General features: G+C 41.3%; 1 long non-coding RNA gene across 1 annotated transcript; it reads left to right on the plus strand.

Annotated features, from left to right (window-relative positions):
• The first annotated feature begins 694 nt into the window (after positions 1-694).
• LOC124264841 lies at positions 695-23,714 on the plus strand. Its single transcript, XR_006895269.1, has 4 exons — positions 695-705; positions 11,612-11,621; positions 12,230-12,236; positions 23,555-23,714. It is a non-coding gene; the product is annotated as an uncharacterized LOC124264841 (long non-coding RNA).
• Positions 23,715-24,059: the final 345 nt, after the last annotated feature.

Genomic DNA, 24,059 nt, shown 5'->3' on the forward strand with positions numbered 1-24,059 from the left:
CTCGATGTAGTAGAGCTCGTCGTAGGCGATGTTGTTGTTGTGCTCGACGTTGTTGAGCTCGTAGTGGGAGATGTTGTAGTTGTGCTGGATGTAGTGGAGCTTGTCGTAGGCGATTTAGTGGTTGTGCTGGATGTTGTAGAGCTCGTCGTAGGCGATGTTGTAGTTGTGCTCGATGAAGTAGAGCTCGTCGTAGGCGATGTTGTAGTTGTGCTCGACGTAGTGGAGCTCGTCGTGGGCGATGTTGTAGTTGTGCTTGATGTAGTGGAGCTCGTCGTGGGGGATGTTGTGGTTGTGCTCGATGTAGAAGAGCTCGTCGTAGGCGATGTTGTTGTTGTGCTCGACGTTGTTGAGCTCGTAGTGGGAGATGTTGTAGTTGTGCTAGATGTAGTGGAGCTTGTCGTAGCCGATGTTGTGGTTGTGCTGGACGTAGTGGAGCTCGTCGTGGGGGATGTTGTAGTTGTGCTTGATGTAGTGGAGCTCGTCGTGGGGGATGTTGTGGTTATGCTGGATGTAGTAGAGCTCGTGGTAGGGGATGTTGTAGTTGTGCTGGATGTAGTAGAGCTCGTCGTAGGCGATGTTGTAGTTGTGCTGGACGTAGTAGAGCTCGTAGTAGGCGATGCTGTGGTTTTGCTGGACGTAGTGGAGCTCGTGGTAGGCGATGTTGTCGTTGTGCTGGATGTAGTAGAGCTCGTGGTAGTGGATGTTGTAGTTGTGCTGGGTGTAGTAGAGCTCGTCGTAGGCGATGTTGTGGTTGTGCTGGATGTAGTGGAGCTCGTCGTGGGGGATATTGTTGTTGTGCTGGATGTAGTGGAGCTTGTTGTAGGCGATGTTGTGGTTGTGCTCGATGTAGTGAGACTAGTTGTATCAGGTTTTCTTGTCGTTACAAGAGAGGGTCTGTATAGAAAGGTGTTGACTTGCGGCAAAACAGGAATATCAATGGTGGGTAGTCCTCCTCCTGTGTTAGTGGATTCTCCTGCAATGATAATGTTTGTGTTTTAATTGGATTGGGCAATGACAGATTTCAGTCACAAGAGAAGCTTGGAAGTTTTCAATTGTTGCCGGGATCAATAACTGATATAGATTAACACATATGCGAGGCAGATTATGGTCTTATGGTCTCTATTACACAAGATCTTAAAGACCATATTTAGTATGGGTGCGGGCCTGATGTTATCACAGGAAATGACCACATTTTCTCCACTGTCCACATTTTCTGAAAGTCGGAGCCAACCCATTTTCTAACTACCCAAAACATACTCTCTTTAAACAAAGAAACACATAGACCAAAAATAAGGAAAAGTATTAAACGTATTTAAGTGTAGATAAGTCGATGAAGCGTGAACACAGATGACGAAATGAACATAATATATGTTCTTGTCATTGTCAGCATTAATTCAGTTCACTCACTGCACGTGTGTGGACACAAGGGGGCGTTCAGGTCAGTACCTGCTGATACCACCCGTTGCAGCCCTCACAGCCCGATACTGACTTGGAAGGGAATGCACAAGTCGTCTGATGTTTGCTCGGAGAATTCTTCGCCAATACTCCTGCAAAGCGTTGGGAAGTTCTGCAAGTGTCTGAGGACGATGGTGACGTTTACGTACGCGTCGATCAAGTTCGTCCCAAAGATGCTCGATCGGGTTCAGATCAGGCGATTTGGAAGGCCAGGGAAATATATTGAGGTTTGCATTGGCGAGATAAGCTCCTCTTACACGAGCTGTGGTTGGTTGAGCTTGTCGTGTTGAAACAGCTCCCCCTGGCGAATAAAAGTGGGAGGAGGTGAGGTCGCTGGATTTGGTAGATGTGGAGATTTGCTTTAAGATTGCCTTGAAGCCCCACCAGCTCTGATGTTCTCGTGTAGGACATGGCTACCCAAACCATGACGCTTTCTCAACCAAATCTGTCCACATGTCGACCGCAGTTCAGCGCAAAACGTTCGTGTTGACTTCGATAGACACGTTGTCTCCCATCGCGTCATTGCAGGGGGAAACGCAATTCATCAGTGAACCAAACCGGTTCCATGCCTGTACCCTGTTGCACAATTTGACACGTCGTTGTGGCGTTAGGACAGGTCCAACTTTTGGTCAATATGCTCGAATTCCCACTTCTCTCAGACTATTTCTGATGGTTTGGTCGGAAATTCTTCGAAGACCAGGAGCCTGTCCTGCAGTGTCCGTTGCTGTAGCAAATCGGTGACGTAGGTGAAACACCCAGATAAATCTGTCCTGAGCAGGAATAATCACTCCTGGTCTTCCACCTTTGGGACAATCTTGGGTCGAATTGAAGCGGGTATATCGATGTCATAATCGACATAGAGTGCAATGTGGACGTTTTTCAATGAAGTCAAGTAAGCGCCAGGGACAAGGTAAGTTTAGGTGGGCATGTCTAGAACTTAGTATGTTTTTGGTTCTGTGGACCAAATCAACAAAATATGGAAGCTATCAAGTGGATGTAGTATCAATTTGGTGTACGTCGGAACAATATGTGTTTTAATTTGGCTACATCCAATTGTGATGTTTTATTATTTAAATATCCAAGTTGTTATGCGTAATATAGTTAGTTGATACATGTATACGTTCTTTTGTCTCTATCAGTCAAGTGAATGGGTAGTAACGCAACTGCAGTGTGGTGTACTGGACTTGTTTCAGCAAACCGAACGTTTCACTATCCGAACATTGTTGATGAAAAACGGCACTGTTCGGATGAACGCGATCCCACTGTAGTACTATACACAGACAGACAGACAGACAGACAGACAGTTTATTCAGTATTTAGGCCAAACGACCCATAGTACAGTTACATATTTTCAAAGTTTACTTACATATCACGTTTTACATATATATATAACCCCATTTTTCAGAAAACCAGCAATAGAGGTAATAACATCTTTATTCTTAGAATCTGCAGCAAGAGGCAATTGCCATGTCTTGGATCATTCTCACAACGTTTGCAGAGGCTTTGGGGTTCACATGTGTTTTTGTTTATCGGAGGGTATGTGGAAGTCGCGGTGGCTGAACGGGTTAGGAGGCTGACTTTGAGTGCTGGCGATTAGGTGCCTGACTCTGACGGTGTGGGTTCGAATCTCGGATGGGGCTCAACTCAAAACAGTACTAGAATTTGTACTTTACTATGAAAGTGTAATCCCAAATATAACATATGTTACATTTGACCACTTTCTAAATGGCATTGTATAATAATATGCCACTGCTAAATAATATAATGTTTTCTGCTGAAATATATATATATATATATATATATATACATATATATATATACATATATATATATATATACTTGCACTTTGAAGAAAATAATGCCAAAAGTTAATAATTTCTTAAACATTTTGAAAGACATTTACAAGGTTGAAAAATTCATATCCGGAAGGAACAATAGTTTGATAAATTTTCAGACAAATGGTTTCCTTTATTGTCAATATTTAATTTCTGACTTAATCTTTAATCAAAGTCGAATAATTTTACTGGATTTCTTTATGCTGTCACTTGATATAACACTTTTGGTGAACCCAATTAACTTGGATCATGAATTTGTACATTTCTGGCTTGACTTTATATTCTTGTATTCAATTATGGGAACAAACAAATAGAGTTAATAAAATAAATATAAATAATAAAAAAAAAAAAAAACGTGTTTAATTCAATTATAATTATTATGTTAGTTGGGATTCCGACCATGCTACCCTGTCCGTTGTTAGGATCATTCTATTTGTGATCTTGCCAGTATGACAAACCGTTTTAGCTTACTCTCATACAAATCTAGATTCATTATATTTTTTCCTCTTTGACGATTGAAAGAACATCCATCCCCATGACATACACAACAAAAAGATGTGCTATTCCTCCACTTACCAGGTTTTGTACAGCTTGCCCCCGATTGTGCAGTCTTCACCCCAGAGGAGTCGCAGGTCACTTTCAACACACCGCTCCTCTGGTAGCCTTCTTCACACAAGAAGCTACGGGACACTGCTGCCCCTGTCTGGAAGGTTGGTCTGCCGGTTGGAACCCAGTGGTCGGGGACGCCAACAGTCCAGTCCCTGCATGTCGGGTCTGTAAGATACGAAATAGCAACATGCTGGAAAGCTTAACAACAAAAAACAACAAACAATGTGTGACAGGCTACAGTGAATTAGGTCATGGACAGCCACGTTTATTGCATATATGCCACATCTAGTGTTTCATAAGCATTTTTTTATGAAAACTGTTTCAGGACAGATGAACTTGTGAACCAGTCTTTCTTAGTACTGAACGAGAAGATGATATAGAAAGAAAGAAAGGGACATTGAAAGATTTAATGGGAATGTACTGTAAGTTGAACGAACGTAAACACAGTACTTAGTTACTTGAAAAAAATTGAAATCATATACGTGGAGTACATGTGTATAGAATACATGCTGTCGGTTTAGGAAGCTCAGATGCTTAATCTTTGCTGCTATTTCCCACTGTCACTAAAATTCTATTTGAGCACTGCTGAGACGTTATCAAAACAGTTGCGGATCGTCTTCGTGCAGTCCGTCCAAATTGGACAAATGGATACAAATGATCCACCTCCAGAACAGGTCCCAGACTGCAGTGACCCGCTGCTCAGATCATTCCAGGACTTTGGAATCTACCCCACAGTCAGAAACCGCTAACGTCATTACGGGATGCGACCAGAAGACTTGTAGAGAATATTGCAAGCCATTCCATAAGCCGTCAATGCTCATTTGATAGACTCTATGCGTCAGTGATACACTGCTGTTCTAAAGGGTATGCACATTAAACATACGTTCCTGCTGTTCTATAATGATTTCAATATGAACCTATTAAAGTTTACATGGACACGTTTCATTGTTGTTATAGTTTGCAAATTTAGAATGTGTTGTGGCCGGTATACATAGTTTGATAAAGAATTATCCTTGGACAAAGTCGACTGTGTCTGGACAGTATCCAGTGTATCCGTAAGACGTTGATACTAACTCTTGAAATGAGGAAAGTTTGACTGAAAATCCTCACATTAATTTCAGAAGTGAATGTATACAAAAACTTACGGTAAATTACTTCTTTGCAATTTGACTCTGATGTTACTCCTGGATCGGTGTCTTCGGAACCTGTTTTCTTTTCGAAGAACAAACAGACTCCATTGTTAGTGGTACTGCCTCCGAGACTGATGCTGAAAGTTCCACATTGGAATATATTGCCAGTACACGGAGCTGCAGTAGTTGTGGGAGCACTCCAGTCACAATGGACAGCGACTGCACAGTTCTGCAAGTCGTCCAGACAGTGTGTTTGACAGTACTTGTCATCCTTGTTTTCAACCCGTTTGATGAACGACACATCCATATTGATACCGAAGTTCATGTTCATGACGTGATTCGTACTGATCTGGCCGTATGGCGTCTTGTCGGTTTTGGTGGGATTAAAAAATCCTCCCGGTGGTGCATTTCCTGATGGAGCCGGTGCTGGAGCTATGCCTGAAACAAGAAAGACTCCTTTAGCATAATTGTAAACCAAAAGTCACCGTGTTCTTTAATCTGATTGGTTGAAAAACATGATTGAATGGTATTCGATTCCCGGAAATTGCAAGACTATTCACTGCATATTGGCACGTACAAATATCGCACACAATTATATTGTTGCGTCGTCAGCAGTGGTGACGTCATTCAAATCATATTGGGACGTAAAGTCGGAATGACGTCACAATGAGCAGTTCCAGATGCTAGTATGGGAACCAGCTAAAACAGACAGCTTATGACACTTCACTGCTGTGCCTGTTCTCGATGTCAATTAGTGCAGACAGTAAAACCCATGGTTTACTTTTGTGTTTACAATGTCGATAAACATTATGTGTTGGCCAATTTCCGGGTGTTATTGAGTATTTGAAGCACGGGAATATTTCATTTGAAGCACGAGAATATATCATTTGAAACCTCCGGCTGACGCCGTCGGTTCCAAATGAATTCCCTTGCTTCAAATACTCAATAACACCCGGAAATTGACCAACACATAATGTGTATCTCCTAATTATTTCCAGATTCCAGATTGAGTTATCCAATAATAACTTATTAATAATAAGTACATTAAAAATGATAGCATCATATTATCTCTGCGCTAGACACACAACCATATCTAAATAGAAGCTAAATGAAGCATGTGTTATAATGCTGATTAACCATTCAAATGTTGCAGCATTAGTATTTGGTTTCCAGTCGTCAACCCAACACTGCAGAATTTACACCTTCGACCAGGTGAGTTGAATCTGTGAGTTTTATTTTCGTGCTCGTCTCTGTGTTTCAATTACGAGTGCGAACACAAACGCATTTTCCACGCACCAAACACGAAGCCCCAACCCAGCCCTCGCCTACACCAAAAATAATTTCCAAACATGATAGATCCACAAATGTAAGTATAGTGATCATGAAGTTCAATAATAACGTGCTCTTTAACTTAATATTCATGACAAGTGGAGGGAAGAAAACATTTTTATATTTCCTATTTGAGCAAGTGTTTAAGAGTCATTATCAGGTATTGATTATACCAAATGTTCATGAAAAGAAGATATGAAACCAATAAAAACACCATCACTCCATCCGTCCAACTTTGTAAATGTTCCCTCGATAGGATTCAAATCAGTTTCAACTTTCTACTCTCAGCAGGTTGATTGTAAATAGGAGCGACAAACCCTTTCCACATTTATAAGAAATATTGTTATTGTTATATGATATTTGTATAGCGCCAATATCCAGCGCAGCTCAGCTGCTCAAAGGCGCTGCCAAAGGCGTTCAGCTCAAAGGCACTCAGCTGACAAAAGCAGAGCGTGTACAATTGTGACTATATCATGAGCAGATATTTGTTTCAGCAGTATTACAGCTGTATGATGTTGTTTGTAAATAAATCTGGTCTGAATTACGAATTGGAATGTGAACAGGATCCTGCTATAAACTGCCTATAAAGTTGTGAAGCTTGGATTTTCAGCGCCAACACGCGACATGGTCATATCATGAACGGCACACAACAAGTGCGGGAATTACATCTACCGCGTTGAAAAGAACTTCAATCAGTTCAATTCATTTTTTTTTATTCAGCGTACTGAAGAGGTCACCGGCCTATAGTACAATACAAGTGTGTACAGTCACATAATGTTTAAAACAGATCTTCTAGTGTTGAACCCATGATAGATTTTTAACAATTTGTACAATTGTTGCTTTCAACAATAACTTTAATTTATATTCACAATGATCGATGTGGTAAAATGGAGGGATATATAACATTCTTAAATTGTGAAAATGCGGACAAACTAAAATAAAATGAACTTCAATCATATGAAGGCATTAACAACTTATGATACATATTAATACACAAGGTCAAGGTCGCGCCAGGTGGTTGCACCTTTCACAGGCTCTGTCATTTTTTCAAGTTTTCATGAAGAAAGGGACCTCAGATAGATCTCAGAATTAACATCAGTGTTGGTACAGATCTCAGGAAGACAATTGTGTGAATTGTTTGACGTCATAGTGCATATATGGCTGCAATTCCATGGAAATATGTACAAGTTATTTTGAACTTTTGGGCCACCCCTTCTTCCCTGTCCATTGTTTAATTACATAACCTTGAATGACTGTACTCAGACAGCAAGCTCTATGTGCTGAGTGGGTGCTTGTGTGAGACAATGCAGATTGGCTTGTCACTGTGTTGGTCAATCATGACTCTGCTTACATACTCAGCTGAGGAGTGTAAAGCAATAGACAACACAAACGTTTACAAAATTCCCCTGGAAGTGTACAGGGATCTCAGAAGTAATGGGATATGTAGTGCAAGGAGGACAAAACGGGGTTCAAGAGGAAGAAAACAGAAGTTGAATTTTCCCCTCTATCAGCAAATATTAGATAATTCTCAGCCTCTAAGGTTCGGCCTACTCAATGCCCGATCTGCTAAAGCGAGAAATGAACATTGTGATAAAGCTCAACAGATTTGCGATCTGATTAATGACAATAACTTGGACATCCTAGCGCTCACAGAAACCTGGTTTCGTGAAGGGGATGTTGATCATATTGCAAAAAAACAAAATCGTCCCAGCCGGTTACAAGCTTGTTCACAAGTGCAGACACAACAAACGTGGCGGCGGATGTGGAGTTATACTTCGTGAAACAATAGACTGCAAGCAAGTTAACCTTGTGCAGCCTACATCCTTCGAATTACTCTCTCTTGCTCGGAATGTGTGCAATCAGCAAGTGCATCTTGAGGTGGTGTATAGACCACCTACATCAAAGCAAATTGACATTTTCTTGTGTGAGTTTGAAGATTTATCAGACTCTTTGAATCACTCAAGTGGTGACTTCAATATACATCTCAATGACAAAAATCACAAAAATGCTTATCTGTTTGAATCAGTGTTACAGTCAAAGAACTTTCTTCAGCACCTTCTGTTTCCAACTCACAGAAATGGTCACATGCTGGACTTAGTCATTACAAGGTCGGATGAGTTACATCTGAACAAGTTTGTGTATGATCACTCTGTATCCTCTGATCATTTCGGTATACTATTCTCCCTGAATATTCCCAAACCAGAAAAACCCAAAATGAATGTGAAGTGTAGAAAGTGGAGGGACATTGATATGAAGGCATTCCGTCAGGATATTGAATCTGCATTTTCAACCATTGATGCTTGCACAGCTGATATCTCTGACAGTGTGAACCTATTTAACACACAACTCGGTGATGTTCATGAGAAACATGCTCCATCTAAGATTGTTACTGTGACAGTACGACATCAGACTGCCTGGTATTCTGACGAGATTCGGGACGCTAAAAAACATCGCTGCAAGCTCGAGAGGCAAATGAGAAAGACTGGTCTGACAATACATCGGCAGTTGCATTCATATCAACGTGACTGCATCAATAAACTCGTAAGTGAAGCAAAGACATCTCATTTCAAACAAGCCATTGGTGAAGCAAAATCGCAGAAGGACATGTACAGGGTCTGCAACACCTTGCTTTTCAAGAAGAAGAAGAATCATCTGCCTTCACACGGTTCACCTGCAAAACTGGCGGAGAGTTTCAATGCATATTTTAATGATAAAATTATCACCATCAGATCTTCACTTGAAATTGCTGTTAAACATGCCCCTCACAGTGGTTCCAGCGCCAATGAATCTCAGATTGTGATACAACCTCTCACAACATTTAACCTAACAAGTGAGGATGAAATATCCAAAGTTATTCTTAAGTCGCCCACAAAATCCTGTTCCTTGGACCCACTCCCCACTTGGCTGCTGAAAACCTGCATGGCTCAGGTAGTGCCAGTTATTACCCGGATTGTGAATCAGTCTCTGTCAATGGGTGTCTTTCCTTCGGAATTGAAGCACGCTCTCATCACTCCTTTACTGAAAAAGCCAAACTTGGATCCAGACAATCTAAAACATTACCGCCCAGTATCCAATCTGCCATTCTTGTCCAAGGTCATCGAAAGAGTTGTCGCATCAAGGCTCAGCGATCACATGGAACATAACAACTTGGGTGAAGCAATGCAATCTGCCTACAAGCGCAGACATAGCACTGAATCGGCGCTTTTACGAGTTCAGAATGACTTACTAAGTGTTGTGGATTCACAGGGTGCTGCAATACTGGTTTTATTAGATCAATCTGCTGCGTTTGACACTATTGATCATTCCATACTGCTTCTATTACTGGAATCAAGGATTGGAATCAGCAGCACAGCCTTGGACTGGTGTGAATCCTTTCTTTCTGGCCGCTACCAGTCAGTGACAATAGATGGATGTAAATCACAAAGGCATAAACTTAGATACGGAGTTCCCCAAGGCTCGGTCCTGGGACCTGTCTTGTTTACTGTATATACACTGCCTGTAGGGGACATTGCAAGACGGCATAACCTATCGTTTCACCTTTATGCAGACGACACACAGTTGTACCTAGGCTTCAAGCCTCTGCAAATATCATCTGCTGAGTCGACATTTGCATTAATGAGTAAAGCTATCGACGACATAAGATGTTGGATGTCTACCAACTATCTGAAGTTGAACAATGACAAGACAGAACTTTTGATCCTGAGACCAAGGTCTCTATCAGGGAAAATGGATTTCCCAACCTTAAAGATAGGAGACAGCACAATATCACCAAGTGATCAAGCTCGAAACCTCGGAGTTATCTTTGACTCCTCCCTGAGTATGGATCGGCATGCAGACACTGTCTGTAAATCCGCCTTTTTCCATCTGAGAAACATCAGCCAAATCAAGCACTTCATTGACAGATCAGCTATCCAGTCATTAGTCCAAGCACTGGTCATCTCACGATTGGACTATTGCAACTCCCTGATGTTTGGCATATCGCAGCAAACTCTCAACAAACTCACCAGAGTTCAAAATGCAGCAGCACTGGTGCAGGCAAATATGAACACATAACGCCAACATTACGTACACTGCATTGGCTGCCAATCAGACAAAGAATTGTCTTCAAGGTGTTGGTGTTTGTGCACAAGGCCCTTCACAACCAAGCTCCAGAATACCTGACTGAACTAGTGTCATGGTATCAGCCATCATGAACCCTGAGATCAGCCTCTTTAAAACAAGCAGTAGTGCCCTCTACCCGCAGAGCGAGTTATGGCGATAGAGCTTTCGCCAAAGCAGGTCCTCTGTTATGGAACCAACTACCTGAAAACTTGAAAAACTTGTCAGACATAATTCCATTCAAAAAAGAACTAAAAACAGTTCTTTTCCACAGAGCTTTCGACCAAGCGCCTTAGAGCAAACCTTGGATTCAGGCGCTATACAAATTTTAACATTATTATTATTATGATCACTTGGCAGATGCTGACAAAGCAAAAATTATGAGCAGGTTTGTAGTCACGATCAAGGATCTGCACAGCATATTCAGAACCACTGCCCAAAAGTTTGATAAGAAAGATGCTTTTATCAGTAATACCTACGTCTTTACATCTTTACAATCTTGAAACTTTGTAGAAACACTTTAAAACATGTGTTGGAACTTTTTATGAGTAAATGAATCGACAAAGCGATACCTGAACAACATCAATTTTCCTCTGCGTTTTCAGATTCCAACAAAACGACTTTATAATATAATTCATGTCAAGATATCATTATCCCTACCTGTTGGAGAAAGTGCCGGCGACAGAGGACTCGATGAAGGTGCAGGTGCCGGTGCAGATGGAAATCCACCGGAGAGGAAAGGGTTTACGATAGGTGCTGGAGCGGGTGCAGGAGCTGGGTTGGGAGGGGCAACCTGTACAGGGCTACCAACGGAAGCAGTATTAGTCACAGGAGGCATAAACAGGCTTCCTGATAAAGTCGGAAGAAAGCCAGACTGGCTTGGAGTGCAGGCCAGAAGGACAACGAAGGCAAATAGAGCTTGCACCATCTCGAAAGCCTGACGTCTTCTGCTACCTAACTACGATCCTACTTTTATAGGTAACCACAGGTCATATCGTGGCCATATATGGCATCAATATTGAACATATCATGTTCTTTGCATTATAATTCGTGACAGACTATCTTGCTACTGGATCAACAGAAGCACCAGGCATGTGCACGAACATGTGTAATAAACACTTCCACTGGGGACCAATACCTTCCATGGCTATACAGTTATCTAAAAGTCAAATAATATATTCTCGTCTCCGATTTGAATGTAGCGACCTTAATGCGCACAAATATGAAAGATTTATATCTCCAACAACATCTTGCTCTTGTGGCCATAACTATGAAGACTCTGCTCTTTATTTCTTTTCATGGACTCTTTACAAAGATATACGTCAATGGATTTGACCTAAAATCAATTTTGTTTGGAAACACAAACTGCTCCACAATAGTAAACAACGAACTTTTAATTTCAGTGCACTTGTTTATAAATTTAACAATAATTTGTTTAATATGTCTTGTACTGTTTAAAAACGATTGGCGTAATTTCTCGTTTTTGCAACATTTATATAACATTCATCATAACATGTTTACTGTTACTTCCATTGTATCCCGGAGCGGTATTCATATAAGCTTATGCTTGTTTACCAATCCAGTTGCTTTCATTGGAAATAAATATGTTTAAATCATCTAAAAGTCATTTGAAAATCACAGAATGGTAAGACAAGAAGGCAATACTCTAAAAGTAACAATGGTCACAAATCATAACAAAGCTATCACTTTGGCCGAACAAAGTAGCATGGAAGTACAAATTCAAATGCACCTATAACAGTAATCCAGCTTCAGAGAGTAGGTCTAGGCAGGATATCCCAGGGTAGAGAGTGATCACACAAAATGATGGTCTTCTGGTGGCTTAAGATGTAATGTGAGATGCGAGACAAGAGTTAGTTCCCCTTAGATAAATAAGAAAACACTACCAGATCTTTCTACACTGTAATCAATATTAATAGAGATGTCTAGAGTGAGTGAGTTTATTTTTACGCTGCTTTTAGCAATATTCCAGCAATATCACCGCGGGGGCAGCAGATATGGGCTTCAAGCATTGTATCCATGTGGGGAATTGAACCCGGGTCTTCAGCGTGACGAGCGGACGCTTTAACCACTAGGCTACCCCACCGCCCCGGAGATGTCTAGAGGGTTGTAGCACACTCCAGTATCCTGTCTAGATACAGCACAAATCTGCCCCTCGCTGGACATCACATGTACAATGTATTACAGTTGGAGTGAGTGACTGAGTTCAGCTTTACGCCGCTTTTAGCAATATTCCAGCAATATCACGGCGTGGGACACCAGAAATGAGCTTTACATGCTTCGACTTGTACCCCAATCATGTCTCTTTTTTTGTTTCTAAATCCTTATACAGTCATAAATCTGTGCTAAGGACAAATATTAACCCAAAACACAATATCCTCTACTTGTTTGGAAGTGAACTGAAATCAGCCTTAAAATTTCATTTATAATCATTTATATAGGGACGTGCATTTCAGTTCATACTAGATGAGCCCCGTGAAGATCCGGGTTAAAATTGATCTTCAGTGCTTGTCGTAAAAGGCGACTGGCGGTTTCGGGTGGTCAGGCTCGCTGACTTGGTTGAACATGTCATCGCATCCCAATTGCGTAGATCGATGCTCATACTGTTGATCCCTGGATTGTCTGGTTCAGATTCGATTATTTACAGATCTCCGCCATGTAGCTGGAATATTGCTGAGTTCGGCGAAAAACTAAACTTACTAGAAATGATCTTGTTCAACCGAAACGTATGACTTTTTGTGGAAGCCGATCACCTCTCATTCATACTAGATGGTATTATGGTTTTAGCTCTCGGACACCATGATACATTTTGTCCTGTAACATGGCACATAGAACGGTTGTGAGGATACTGACAAGCCAAGGTTACCCAGGTCTAGTATTGATCGACAACCAATTGTTACCACTCTTTGTGTTGTAAGTAATGTTGAAAATAGAACGTCGATGTGTTTGTGAAATGACGACACTTGAAAATAGGTAATAACTTAATAATCACTTCACGCCTGCAAGTTACGTCTTGACTTGAAAAGCAATCAATCAATCGTTATTCAGAACTGAAGGCCACAGCCCCATAGTACAGGTATATAGAAAGTTCAAAGCAGAGTGGATTTCTCTTCAAAAAAGCATGATAGATAAACAAAGCAGTATTTTTTGAATAAATATACGTTTAGAAGTTGACAATAGTTGGATAAATTTATGTTTTGACGGTTGTTTCGTAAAATAATTGGGTATATATTTGCTTCTAATGTTTCTATGATAATCACAAATTTCCTGAACATGGTATTCATCCTATAGGGCATTCAATTTACAGTACCTGCACACAGTAGATTTCCTATTGATAACAATTTTCCATGATAACAACTTAAATCATAATAAATGAAACGAAACTGTGATAAGGCTATTCTTACTTTCTTAATATTGATATATAGCGTACATATGGTTCACACATGAAATGTTCTTGAAACAGGGAATAAGTAAAGGTACAGGGACTATTTTGGAGTTTTGCATGCCACTGCTGTATAAAGAAATCTTTGCTTCTTCTTGCAAGTAAATTTAAGAATTGATGTTTATTTCCAACTCCCTGCCTCCCTGCCTCCATTAAGATCCCAGTATATGGCCAAATTGGCTTATGAGACACACAGACCAGTTTTAAAACATAGTAGTACCATAACATATATATATAAGGTATAGAACATAAAATGCATGTTATAAAACATTTAAGAAAAGATTAAATAATACATAAAGCGTCCTTCTTTAAACATTTGTAGAAGGGTAAAAGCTGTCTCAATTGCTGAGGGGAGGTTACCACATCTGAACTTAGATAGGATACGGCGTTGATCCCGATATTTGACTGTCCGAACGTAACAACTTGTTTTAGGTTCAGTCTTGAATGTTCTATAGGTTCGGAGCTTGTTCCCCTTTGGTTTGTTGTGGTCGTTCCATAATTCACGCGTCCAGTCGTTGATATCGCATTGAATAAAAGAATCTTTAAATGCATCTATTTTTCTCTTACTTGGCATATCTGTGTCGATTATATCTGTAGCACCATGGTTTTCCAACAACTTGAACACTCTTTTTTCCCAAGATCTCGACTGTGTTTTTCCCCACTCATGTATTATACGGACGTTTCTATCGCTTTTCATCTTGTTAAGTCTTGTTAGGAGTCTGCAAACCTCCGTGCGCTGTGTCACTGTGCAGGATGTCCAGCCCATATCGCCAGGTGTCGCTATGTTGGAGGCGTTTTGTCCAGTTCCCAGGAAGTACTTGCAGGCTCTGTTCTGTACTGTCTGCACCTCTCTGTACGTGTTGATTCCCCAGATTCCGGCTCCATAAAATAGCACTGGCTCTACTGGCTCTGTATAACTTTGTTTATCTTACCTCACACATACATGTCGATTTCTGATTGGATGAGCGCTCTTCTATTATTTTCAATGTACCCCGCTTACAAGGGGGTAACATTTAAATGTACCCCGCTGTCAATGGCAACTCATTTGGTACTTCGTGGTAGTAATTCTTTATCTCGAATAACATTGAATCACGTATGATGTACGGAAATTACCGATGTTTCGCGAATGCAAATCGATGGAAGGGAGATAACTCTAAATCTGTTTTTCTTAACAGCTAGCGATGGCTACAAAAAGGTTTGTACCCGTGCTTTAATCAATTCAAAATTAACGTTAAGGTGTTCGGCAAGATAAATACGTTGTCCATTGGTCCATCGGGGCCCATGGGTTGATGTACCCTCGATGTTTGTTTATGTACATCAACCCATGCCCCACTCGTGACCAGTGAACAACTTATAATATACATCAAAGGACATCCCTCCAGCTCTGTTTAACAGGGAAGAAGGTGCTCTGCTTGCAGACTTGCACAGTTCTCTCAAAGTTTTCCCCATATCCAGCTGTTCATTCAACCATTTACCAAGATATCGATATCAGTCGGTATACTCAACCCCACTGTCTCCACAAGTAAACTTGAATTCTCTCCTCTCTCTTGATGGCATGCGAAAGTGAATCACTTTAGTTTTTCCAATATGTATGTCAAGTTTCCAACTTCTACACCATCCCTGCAGAACATTTCACATGTGAAGACCAATTAAATCTATTACGGTCGGCGCTTGCGTTTAAATCTAGATTACGTAACATTTTGTAAGATTTAGATGGGTAGCGGGAAGAGGGCATGGAGAGGAGATTTACCCAGTAAGCAATACAGCGTTTAATGGTGTACACATGGATAGGATACCTACCAGTTTCTCCAAGGATAATTGTATTTAGTGTAGACATTCGCAAACCAAGGAATCGTTGACATGCATAAAGTAATACCCTTTCCAAACAATCATGCTTGTGAAAGCCCAATAATTATGACCCATATAATAATATAGGCTGTATCTTACAGACGAAATTTTGAAGTAAATATCATGTGACAAGTCTTTAAAGCTAGAAAGGCATTTCGTAATAGACACTTAAGCTTTCTTTGCCTTAATTGAAATGTTTTCGGCAGAGAGGGACCAATTTAGAGTTCTATTATATGATATGCCAAGATACTGGTAGGATGTAACAACTTCAAGCGTAGTTGATTTATATATCCTTTCTTCTGAATTTGGCAGCTTAGATCCTTTTTTAAAAATCATAATTTTAGTTTTATCAAGGTTGACATTTAAGGCCCATTTATTACAGTAGGTTTCTAAAGCATTAATTTGACTCTGCAGACCAATTGCTGACTCTGAGAAAAACACCACATCATCGGCAAACATCAAAATAAATGTTTCAATAAGATCTGGATATAATTGGACACCAGTGGAACATGAACGGTTAATCTCAGACACTAGTTCGTTGATAAAAAAATGAAAATAGGAAAGGGCTTAGGACACAACCTTGCCTAACACCATCAGGACGTCAAATACATTTGTAAGAACATTGTTATTTGTGTGAACACAGGATTTAACATTTTCATAAATACTTTTAAATGTTTTATCCATTTTTGAATGGAAACCGTGTTTATTAAAGACATACCATAATCTTTGCCTCTGTACTGAATCAAATGCTTTGGGAAAATCTACAAAACATGCATACAGTTTGCCACCTTTCTTGGAAACATATTTACAATTTACTGATTGAAGAACAAATATATTGTCTGTGGTAGTATAGCATGCTCTAAAACCTGCTTGTTCTTCATTTATCATATCCAAACTGTCTGACCAGAATACCAAGCGGTTATTCAAAATGTTTGTATAAATTTTACCAAATATACTTAAAAGGGAAATGGCGCGATAATATTCCGGATTGTTTATATCGCCTTTTTTATGTATTGGCACAATTATTGCACTGAATATATCGTTAGTTATGTCATGTGCCTGGTTTTCAGGTACAAATAATTATGCTGTTACCATCTTCTACGGAGTAACAAGAAGTCACACTGGAGTCCCAATCAAAGAGATTCTTAAAGTTGTCGTGCCATTTACTGTAATGTTATTTTAAATTTTACGTGAACATGAGATGTACTTTAGCTTTCGCCCAAAAAATTGGGGATTAGTTATTGAGTCTTAGAGCTCACTCATATTTTGGTTTTCAAATTTACGTTTCACATCTCTACACGCAGTTTTGTAGATATTTCTTGACGACATATATATATATATATATCTCGAGATGGCGTGTCCTTATGCTTTCTAAATGTATTAAAGGTAACATGCAACGTAAAACACAACTTTGCAGATTCTAATACCTTTCGGTGTGGACTTACCGAAACAAATCATCAAAAATGCAAATTCAACTTATAAAGTTGAAAAATAACGCGATGAAAAAAACCGCGCGTAATCGGAGTTCAAACGATTCACTAATTTTCCCCAGACTTTTCGGGGGAAAACGGGTTTCAACAGCTGGGCTGCGCTCATAGCACGTGCGCAGTGAAATAGGTTCGCGCAACTTGGAAGCGGGCTGTCTGGTGAATACTCGGTGAAGGCTTTGAGCTATTTTCCTAATGTTTTGTTGATATCTCACAGGCGCGAGCTCTTTATATGTTATGACAGTAAATACACTGTTTATATAATTTCATTTGTCTAATTCACCACACGTTCTTCTTACCGAGTCACTTTCTCAAGTTGATACTTAAAAACAATGTCATTCATTTAGCGTTGACAGAATTTCTAACTGTGATATAGATATGTCGTTGTCACAGACAAAACTCAATGTCTGTTTTATTGACACCTGTGTGTCTGCCTGCCTGTCTGCTAAAGGCAATATTCAATACACAACTGCGATCACTCACCACATGCAATTTGAACTTAACACCAATCAGGCTATACACCATAAACAAAACGCATTGATTTATGGCCCGAGTTCGGTCTCTGTCACATTATGTAATTACACAGACAGGCAGGTGTGATACTTGAACACATGACATGTTATGATGACTGTTGATTGCAAAATGTTATACACAACAAATGAGCATGTATTTACAAAACCCAACATTTCTATATATACACACACAATGAGCCGTGAGGGAATCTGCAAATGAACCAGCCGTTACACTTGAGTGCACACCCACCCGCTCTGACTGGGTTCGGTATCCCGGCTGCTTCGTTTCTTGGGAAGTAAACCCAAGTACACAATATTGCACTTTTGATTTGCGATTGTACGCTCATAATTTTGTTTATATGTTTTTTCATAACCAGCAATGTATATTATATATCATGAATAAGTGATAATTGTGTTTTAATTATGTTTGATTTTTTGGTTGCATGTGACCTTTAAGGTAATTACATCGCTGATGTTAAGTGCTTGACATGTATAATTAAACCAATCTGGGTTTCGTTGGGTGGATGTAACGGTCCGCTTCATGCACTCCGCTGTCTTGACTGTTACATCACTAAATTTTTGTATACCAAGCTCACAATCAGAACACATTACTTCTGTTGCATTCTCCAACTCGCTTGACAAGTTCAAAATATTTGAAACAAATTCGCCTTCCTTTTCGGGTTTCCAGATGTACTTAACAATAGGTGTGTTTATTGACACTTCATTTGTAGCTAGCCATTTGCCATGTCATTCCAGGTCCCCCAAGCGCTCAATTTAAAACATTTAGCCCTTTGGAGGTCCTAATCCCGTACCACCATTGTGTATACTACTACTGAGTTGCATGTAAAATTTGACGAAAATGGGTAGAATAGTTTCTGAAATATTGACTTTTAAGTGAGCATGGGGTCGGCCGGGAAATATCAAGGCCTTTGATTCACACACACACACACACGCACGCACGCACGCACGCACGCACACACACACACACACAATTATGCCAATTATCATACAGTGGGCGATAGAAAAGGGACTGTGTCATGAGGTACGATTATCATCTCCTCTCTGACGAATGCTCTCGGTGGCCGTCTTTCAAGTAGTACAAGTTAGGTTCACCATCTTTGATGTCAACCAGGTCGACGTTGTACGTTTTCATGGACCATATCGGATCGATGGCGCGTTTTCTGCTGTTTCCCTAGTATTCGCCAGGCTCGTACAAGTATCTAACACTGACATTTGATGGCTTCGACGGGTCTCTTACCCACGAGTATTGTGACTTCGTTGTTGATGGCATCCACCACTCGCGGTAAGCGTACCAACCATTCCGTGATTCCGTTTCTGGGATTCATTAATTCCTGCGAGTATTGGTGTGAGAACAGGTGTTCGGCTAGGGTGCGATTGAATCTCTCAACGATGGCTTTGCTACGGTGAGCTCCCGCTGTACTCGTCTCACTTGGACTTTGTGCTTGGCCAGCAGCTGCGACTCGGCTCCAATGAACTCGCATCTGGGATCGACTTGCCATGTCAAGCGACTGTGTTTGTATATGCCTTTGGCGACTTCGTTCGAATCTTTCGTTGTCAACGGTTCGGCTGCCTTGTAGCGACTGGTGACGTCGATGACTGTCAGGGCGTAATTGTATTGTCTGGTGTTTGAACGTTTGAGTCTTGAACAGGGCTTCCTTGAATCTGGCGTGCTTGATGTGTTTTTTCACCACGTGTTTTTTCACGCCTTTCGCCATTCTGATTTCGTCGTCGTCTGCTTTCTTGATGGAATACATCTTGGGTCTCAAGCCGACGTACCCGGTGATCGGCGTGCCCACGCATTCGTCCTTCATCTTGCCGAGCACTTTTTTGTTGACTTGGCAGTGCATAGGGTGATCTTTAGGGTAGTCGCTGGTCTCGTACAGGTGCATGTGTTTCTTTATGTCCTCGTACACTTCCTCGATGTGAATTTCCATGTGTCCGTGTACAGCACTTCGCACGCATCGCCGTACTGCTTTTTCAGCTCGTTGTAGCAGAAATCGTACATCAAGTGTTTGGATAAGTCGAGGATGCTCATCCCCACGTAAACGGGCCGGTTGAATTTGATGTGGCTTTTGTTCATGTGCAGCACTGCCAAGTCGTCGTCGAATATCTTTCTTAGGTTGAACGCTGGGCTGGCTTTAAGTTACCTGAGTTTTTCTTCCTAGCTGGATCTGACTAAATTCACGTTAACACGTTTTTTCAAATTCTCCATCGTCTTGCCCAACACCGATTTGTTTATGAGTTTGTACCAGTGTTTCTTGAAATCGCTGGTGGCCAGCTTTCACAAGTCCGTGTTCATTTGGATGTAAGGCTCCATCCACGAACTTTGATCGAACCCCGAGCGCCCTGTGTATTTTTGTGAGTTTCATTCCCAGCGACAAGTACAGCTGCAGATTGCGATAGTGAACGACGTATTTTGACTTGTTCATCAAGTTCGGCACGAGTTTCTCAACGTCAGCCGGCTTATTGTCTCCCAGCAAGTTTCGTTGACATTCGGACATCAAGTCCAGGTTCACCGTCAATCATTCGGGAGCTAGCGGATAGCTGTTGTGTGTTTCGTGTAGTTCTGCGGGATAGTCCACATTGAGCAAGTAGCCTTTGTTCGAATCCTGCGCGATGCTATTCACATCAATTATCTCGGGTGAGGAGACCCATTCGAACTTGTTGTTGGCTTTGGCGCATCGTTTGGAGGCCATGGAAATCCCGCCTCGCAAGCCTTTTTCCACGAACAAGTGCATGTTGTAATCTGTTAACAATTCCAATTTAACTCTGGTCTTTTTCAACAAGGCGTCCCAAGAGAGACCAGGAGGTCAGAAATACCTCGTGGGGTCCAGGCCGTACTGTTCGAGCACGTTTTTCTGAATATCTCGAACACGTCAGCCAGCAGCAGCATGTCCGTTTTCAAGTACAGGTCGTGGTAATCGCCCAAATTCTTGCAGCCCAGTTTGTCCCATACGTTAATCGCGTGCACGTAATCAGCCGGGGTGATGGCCGAGTCGGTCAAGTTGCTGTAAAATTGGTTGATGGGAGGTAATTGCGTCTCGTCGAACTTGGACCAATCGTAGGGGTAGACGCCCTTCCTCAGCAGCAGGGGTCGAGTCTCGGCGTCTGTGTATTGATTGGTGATGTTGAAATCGTCCGGGTCGTTGGCGTTCGCTACCGATAAATCTCAGACCGTCTAACGAGAAGGAGATGTATTTTTCCATGTTGTTGGGGATGCATGTTATGTTGCCGACGACCTTCATGATGGCCTGCATGATCAGGTGAGAATCTTATCCGGGATTTTGATGGTTTTGGGATCGATTTTGAGCTTCAAGTTGCACTCTGTACTTGCTGGTGATGTGGCAGTGATCCCTCACGGAATCCCCGTTCAGCGGTTCTTCGCATACGTGGCAATTCTTGTGAGTGAGTTTATCCTTCGACATCATGCGCATGAGAGCAGGATCTGACAACTCCTGATTTTTCTCTCTTCGTGTTGTAAGAACATGAGAAACGTTTCGGCCGCATCGCGACCTCGGTAGACCATGGGAGTGTTCGTTTGTCCGTCGCATGTCAAGACCACATAATTGAACCCGCAAGATTCATGCTCTTGCGTTTTGTGGGCGAAACTTTTGTCCGGGGACGATGGAGCGATATTGTCGACGTTTTTAAAATATTATAATATTACTTCAAAATATTTATCGTTAGTGTATATATTAGATATATATATATTTTTTTATAACATAACATGCTGATTTATTTCTAATTGCGTCGTCTGCTGTTGGGTGGTTGTTGCTTGTTATTATTATATAGCAGCATAATGACGATGACGACTCTTAATCCTGTTGCTGCAACAATCCATAGAGTATTATTATTTTTGTGGTGCTTGGTTAAACCACCTTTTCTACCGGCGGCAATTTTTTTAGCATTCTTGGTGACTAGTCGTATCGGTGTCGTCGTTGCTTCCTCCTCCGTAGGCGTTGTCGTTTCCTCCTGGTGCACATCCATGTTGTATATTTTTATCATTATTATTTTTTTCATCTTTAAATCGACAATGCTTTGCCGTGATGATCTCCGTAGTCACCGGAGATAAAAACATGCCTTATCTGTGGTATAGCAGGCAGCTGACAGCGCTCAAAGCGTGGTCGATGAACGGATCTTTCCACAGGTAAGGAATGGTAAGGAAGTACGCGCTAAGCCGGCTAGACTTGCGTTATGACAGATCCTATGGTTTTTGTCATTTCTGCGCCAAGTCTGACTTCGTATCTCACGTACAGCTTGTCGATTTCTTTGGCTGTCATTTTGTGAATTTTATCGGGAGTGTGGTCACCCCCACCCAAGTATTGTTTGGATTTGCTGCTGACCGCCAGTGCCACCAGTTTCTCTCGCTCGTCGTTTTTATTATTATTATTATTGTCATCATCCAACATTTGTTTGTGAGAAGTTCGTCGCACTCCATCTTATAATGTAACAAGCAATGTTTAAGTCTAATAAAATATGAGAAACACAGCGAGATCAAAGTCAAGTTGCACACGACCAGTGTTTCAAACATTTGCTTAAGTTATGCTAGAAGTTTGATAGAGTTTTGCTAGAATTTTGCTAGCAGGTTGGTCGGTTTTCAACAGGAGTTTGGCATGTTTCGTTTCGGCGAGCTGTTTCTTCAGTCGTTCTCGTTCTTGTTTGGTCGGGATCTGCCGTGTAGTTGTCATCGTCCGTGGGCAAACCCAGCTCTTTGACAACGTCGTTGACTTCCGGCTAGTGTCGCTTGATGGCCGGTAGATTTATTATCTCGTCCCCCTACTGGTAAGCTCGCATGCCTTGACTGAACAGCTGGTTGAGAACGCCCTCGACCGTCACTTCCACTTTCGTGATGTCAGGATTCCAAGTGAGTTCGCTTTCTCTTCGAAACGGCTCGTATTCCACCATGGGAATGTTCAAGATGCCTTTCAGCGATCGAGCCGGCACGTTCAGGTTGATGTTCCCCAACCTGTCGCTCTTGTCCTTTGACGATCGTCCGGTATCTCAGCAAGTGGTCGTACAGGATGGACAGCTTTTCCGAGTACTGGGTGTGAATCTGCCGAGCCAGTTCCGTGCTCGTGACCATGTCGAACTCCAGCGAGATGTTTTCGACGACGTTGCTGGCCTCGGTGTCATCCGGCGTTAAGATAACTTTGCCGTAGTCGTTGAACGTGAGTTCATATTCCAGCCTGGCTCCCAGCTTGCCTTGGTAAAATGGCATGTGCCGAGCTAGCTGATCTCGGAGACACGCGGGAAGTTGATGAACCCGGAGAGGAAAACACCTTGTACGCCATGCGCTTACAAGACAAGGTGTACAAACGACGAGAAGTCATCATCAAATCTCAGTTAAACTTGATTACTAACCTGGTCCTGACCTACCCCTATCTCATCACGGATGAGGATCGTAATGTCCTCGAACTAAAAAACAAAGGGATTCTACTGGACAGTTTTATTCTGATCGAGGAAAATGGATTTTAGGCAACACCATTACCAGATCAAACGGTTAACATGCTAGTCACCCGTCCGGAATACGGAAAACAATGAATGTATTTTAAAATTTTTCTCAAAGCCCCAGACTCGTGGGGACGTACGATACAGGGTTCTACCCTTATTATCGAAGTTTTTCTTAGAGATATCCCCGCACAAAAGGTGCAACTTCTGGATGCATTATACATACGCTGGTATAAACGCCATGAAAATCAACGCTGTCGTATTTACGTACAACCAGGAACAGTCCCCACCACAAACCTCGATAGAGTCAAGGTTATTCAAGTCAAGTCAAAAGTCAAAAGGAGTTTATTTGTAACGAGACCAAGGGCCCATATACAAGATATAACTATACATAGTTAACAAGAGCATACAGATGAAGTCTAAAGTGTTTCTAAATACCTATTTCTTTTTATATATGCATGGTAAATGTAATACTGTACACGTCTGAGTTGTACATATCAGCCTTTTAAATTTATGGATAGAAGGGAATTTCCAAAAGTGTTCCGGAAGAAAAGTTATTCTCAATTCATTGTACAAGTGGCATATAAGTGTGAAATGATACTCATCCTCTACAGAGGTGTTGCAAATGGGACTCACTGTAAACCAGGTTTGATTGATGGCCACTTACCTTTATTATAACGTACTGGCAAGACATTGCATCCGAATTTGGTGTAAGTAGAGCGCACCTTTTTTTCTAATATAATATACAGGTATCTTTCTGGTTCAAATATGAATTTATATTCTCTATACATCACATATCTAGAGCTGTGAAAACTTTGAGAAAATCC

Source organism: Haliotis rubra, unplaced genomic scaffold, assembly GCF_003918875.1.
Source record: "Haliotis rubra isolate DU_JTF1 unplaced genomic scaffold, ASM391887v1 Scf947, whole genome shotgun sequence".
NCBI classification, from domain to species: Eukaryota; Metazoa; Mollusca; class Gastropoda; order Lepetellida; family Haliotidae; genus Haliotis; species Haliotis rubra.